This window comes from Branchiostoma belcheri, unplaced genomic scaffold, assembly GCF_001625305.1.
Source record: "Branchiostoma belcheri isolate BF01 breed outbred unplaced genomic scaffold, Haploidv18h27 scaffold211, whole genome shotgun sequence".
Classification (NCBI taxonomy): Eukaryota; Metazoa; Chordata; class Leptocardii; order Amphioxiformes; family Branchiostomatidae; genus Branchiostoma; species Branchiostoma belcheri.
This window is the reverse complement of record NW_017803614.1, coordinates 45071-50259: the sequence shown is the minus strand read 5'-3', so window position 1 is coordinate 50259 and position 5189 is coordinate 45071. Positions and strand designations below refer to the sequence as shown.

Below are 5189 nucleotides of genomic sequence, written 5' to 3'. Positions count from 1 at the left end.
CCGCATATGCGTAAGCGCGAGCTGTGGAGAAGCGCATTGCCTTTAGTTTAAGTTAAAAGCTACTTGAAAAAGTCACACTTCAACTTAGTGACAATGACAAAATAACAAACAGATGCTTGACCTTTTCGTATTGTGGCTTTGTCGGAGAGGTTCTAATTCCAGGATATATACTTTAGAAATAAACAATTTCCGGTATTGTACTTATTCCAAAACAATTTGAAGCATAATACTTTGACATCGGCCTGCAGCTATGAAATTCAGACTGGGTTCAAAAAATTATCATGATCTCCATGAACCAATTGCGATAGCCTGCAATGACAATGTAATCCTCTATTAACAGCGGACAGCGACAGCGGATGCAACTACAACTACTACCACTGCTGCTACTGCTACTATTACTGCTACTTTTACTACTACTGCTTCTACTACTCCTCCTGCTTCTGTTGCTACTATTACTACAAAAGCTGCTGCTTCTGCTACTACTGGATCTATCCCCAAGCTCCCGGCAGTCTCCAACACCCCACATCACAAAGGTGAGTCTAACACAAATATACAAGAGAAAATGTCTTAAATTTGATCCCTCTGTGTCATTAGACAATTTCTTAAACTTACCCCCTCTGTGTCATTAGACAATGTCTTAAACTTAGTCCCTCTGTGTAATTAGACAATGTCTTAAACTTGGTCCCTCTGTGTCATTAGACAATGTTTCAAACTTGGTCCCTCTGTGTCATTAGACAATGTTTTAAACTTGGTCCCTCTGTGTCATTAGACAATGTTTTAAACTTGGTCTCTCTGTGTGATTAGACAATGTCTTAAACTTGGTCCCTCTGTGTCATTAGACAATGTCTTAAACTTGGCCCCTCTGTGTCATTAGACAATGTCTTAAACTTGGTCCCTCTGTGTCATTAGACAATGTCTTAAACTTGGTCCCTCTGTGTCATTAGACAATGTCTTATACTTGGCCCCTCTGTGTCATTAGACAATGTCTTAAACTTGGTCCCTCTGTGTCATTAGACAATGTTTTAAACTTGGTCCCTCTGTGTCATTAGACAATGTTTTAAACTTGGTCTCTCTGTGTCATTAGACAATGTTTTAAACTTGGTCCCTCTGTGTCTTTAGACAATGTTTTAAACTTAGTCCCTCTGTGTAATTAGACAATGTCTTAAACTTGGCCCCTCTGTGTCATTAGACAATGTCTTAAACTTGGTCCCTCTGTGTCATTTGATTATGTCTTAAATTTAGTCCCTCTGTGTCATTAGACAATGTTTTAAACTTGGTCCCTCTGTGTCATTAGACAATGTCTTAAACTTAGTCCCTCTGTGTCATTTGATTATGTCTTAAATTTAGTCCCTCTGTGTCATTAGACGATGTTTTAAACTTGGTCCCTCTGTATCATTAGACACTGTTTTAAACTTGGTCCCTCTGTGTCATTAGACAATGTCTTTAACTTGGTCCCTCTGTGTCATTAGACAATGTCTTAAACTTGGTCCCTCTGTGTCATTTGATTATGTCTTAAATTTAGTCCCTCTGTGTCATTAGACAATGTTTTAAAATTGGTCCCTCTGTGTCATTAGACAATGTCTTAAACTTGGTCCCTCTGTGTCATTAGACAATGTCTTAAACTTGGTCCCTCTGTGTCATTAGACAATGTCTTAAACTTGGTCCCTCTGTGTCATTAGACAATGTCTTAAACTTGGCACCTCTGTGTCATTAGACAATGTCTTAAACTTGGCCCCTCTGTGTAATTAGACAATGTCTTAAACTTGGTCCCTCTATGTCATTAGACAATGTCTTAAACTTGGTTGCTCTTTGTCACGAGGCAATGATAGGATATTGGATTGGACAATGAACAAATTTATTTCTTATGGTAAGTAAAAGAAGCTATACGCATCAGGGCCCATATATGTATGTGTGTGTTTGTGTGTGTGTGTGTGTGTGTGTGTGTGTGTGCGTGTGTGTGTGTGTGTGTGTGTGTGTGTGTGTGTGTGTGTGTGTGTGTTTGCGTGAGTGTGTGCGCGTGAGTGGCGTGTGTAAATGTAAATGTTTACAATTTTAGTTTGAAAAATAATTTTTATTACTCATGGTAAAAGGTTGTGACGTGAAGCAAGAGAAGATCACGTTTGGCGGATGGGGAACGGAACCTGGAAAATTTAAATCTATCTCGGGAGTTGCCGTGTCTGCTGACAATGAGATATTTGTGACTGATGAGTTAAACAAACGAGTCCAGGTCTTCAGTATAGATGGGACCTTACTCAGCTACTTTCCAGCGGTACTGCCGGGTGAAAGTAACACAATGCTCGAAGCTCGTGGTGTTGCTTTGGATGTGGCGCCTGGCTACCTGTGGGTACTGGTAAGCAGAAATAGATGGTTCTTCAATAAAGAGTATGTCGTACAGTACAGTAAGAACGGACAGCCCATAAAAAGTTTGACGTAAGCCTCAAGAGCTTATATCCCGTCATCGCAATGGACGAGCGCAACAATAAAGTTATCGTGGGAGACAAATATAGAATTATGGTGTTGGATCCAAACGGCTCTCGCCTTTGGAGTTCAGAAGTGCGTCCGGCATACGGGATCTCGGGAGTCACATCGGATAGGAAGGGAAATGTCCTGCTGACGGATGGGTATAGAACCATCAAGAAGTTCAATCCGTCAGGAGTAAAGATACTTGAATTCGGCACCCGTGGAAAGAGGGAGGGGCAACTGAACTCTCCCAAAGGTATTTGTCTAGACACCTCTGGTCGCATCATTGTGGCGAACTATTTGAACGACCGCGTAGACAAGTTCACAAGCCAGGGCGAGTTTGTTCGCACCATCGCGTACATTAAATTCCCGGAGGCTGTCGCTATGGGACCATGTGGAGTGTTGGTTGTGACTACCCCATTTACCCACACTGTAACTATCTTTCCACAGCAAATGGTGCTTCCTTAAAGCCCTAAATTTAACGCATAGCCGAACATGGCATATATTGTCAAAACTGTCGTCATTGATATAACATTTACCAATCTTAGTGCCCTAAATGGTTCTCCAGATGTTTAGGTCCAGACCTGTACCTAAATACGTCAGTGAAGATTAGACATCCATGCAATAATATACGCCAAAACGTATAACTAACAAAAGATTGTGGATGATACTTGAAACGTTTGACTATTTCCAAAAGCATATCCAGTAGCTTGAGTAACTGTTATTTTTTTTGCTGGACCTAAATAATTTTGCAGGTACAGGTATTAAGCACATGAAGGACCAACATCTTTTCACTCCAGATTGTAGTTGAAGTAAATATACATATCCATATATTGTTTAAATTGTTTGTAGGCCTAGGGCGCATTGATAACTGCTATAGTGGTGACATGTCCATGTAACCTTCTGGTTAAAAAAATTAATGCAGGGATGCACAAGTATGTATTTCACTTTGTCGTCAACGTAGGGGGGTGGGGGACATAAAAACTTCACATATTGTTTGTACGGAATATTGAATCTAATTTTGAGGATTTTCTTTTTAACGATCTGTAGTAGAAAATTTTTGAGTATGTATCATAAAGGTTTTCTTTTATCTTTCTTAAACGAAACATTAAAAAAAACTCCACATATTGTACGGAATATTGTACGTAGTTTTCAGGATTTTCTTTTTAACGATCTGTAGTAGAACATTTTTTAGTATGTGTCATAAATATTTTGTTTTATCTTTCTTGGACGAAAGATAAAAATTGCACATATTGCACTGAATATTGTACCTAATTTTGAAGATTTTCTTTTTTAACGATCCATATTAGTTGTACGGAATATTGAACCTAATTTTGAGGATTTTCTTTTTAACGATCTGTAGTAGAAAATTTTTGAGTATGTATCATAAAGGTATCTTTCTTAAACGAAACATAAAAAAAAATTACATATTGTACGGAATATTGGACGTAGTTTTCAGGATTTTCTTTTTAACGATCTGTAGTAGAACATTGTTGAGTATATACCATGTAGATTCTGTTTTATCTTTCTTTAACCAAACTTAAAAACTGCACATATTGTACAGCATATTGTACCTAATTTTGAAAATTTCTTTTTTTTACAATCTCCTGTAGAACATTATTGAGTATATACCTTGTTTTACCTTTCTTGAAGCAAACAAAAAAGCTGCACATATTGAACAGAATATTGTTCATAATGTTGAGAATTTTCTTTTTTTTAACAATCTGCAGTGGATTATGGTTGACTTTATTGTTGACTGTATTCTTTGTTTTACCTTTTTTGAACCAAACTACACATACGTACCAATTTTTTTTATCTAATTTTGAGGATTTTCTTTCTTAACGATCTGCAGTAGAAAATTGTTGAATATATACCATGTTTTACTCTTCTAGAATGAAACATAAGAACTGCACATATTTTACAGAATAAGAAGGTTTATCTTTTGTGGGACCAGAAACAAACGAAGAAACCTTTACCAGTGTAATGTAACAACACAGCTTTTACTACCCTACAGGGCAGTATTTAACAAGTAACTATTTAGACAACGATGAATTTCACCATAAAGAAATAACTGAACATCTATGATATTAAGTTACAAGGAAACATGTAGCATATCAGTATGTGGTGAATTGGCGAAACATCTTCAAGTAACACCAACTTGTCAGCTACAACCCCGGTTTGGACAAAACGCATGCACATGTACATTTGTACGTACTTTTAATCTTAGCGCTGACATGAATTGTCTGGTTTCAGAAGATGAGTCGTGGGCTACGTTATCTATATAGAAATGAGTTGATTCTGTCTGCATGTTAAGGTTTTGATTATATGATCTCTGATGATATAATACGTTGATTCCTCTGATGTAGCTTTGTTCCTGACTTTTTGATGTATAACTTGCTACTAAACAGTTACTTAGCTGCTGCAATAATGCTGATATATTAGAGTACATTTAAAAAGGATATATAAGAATTGATATTGCATGAATCAATCTGTATAATGAAATCATCTGGCCTCCAAGCAAAAAAGACACGAATACTCTGCTATGTTATATTGGATGAACATATCCTGTGGGATATTTCTCTAACTGTTGTACATATATTCAATTTGTTTCATTAAAATATATAAGGATACTTTGACATCTTCGGTAACTGGTTGTGTTATCAACAATGTGTCAATGTAGTTTTTCATGTATGGGTATGTCTTAACCCTATCTAGACCGGGCTTTTTTG

The 5189-nt window shown here is 37.2% G+C and overlaps 1 pseudogene; it reads left to right on the top strand.

Moving 5' to 3' along the window:
* Positions 1–2080: 2080 nt before the first annotated feature.
* On the top strand, positions 2081–2928 carry LOC109469912 (annotated as a pseudogene).
* The last annotated feature ends 2261 nt before the right edge of the window (positions 2929–5189 follow it).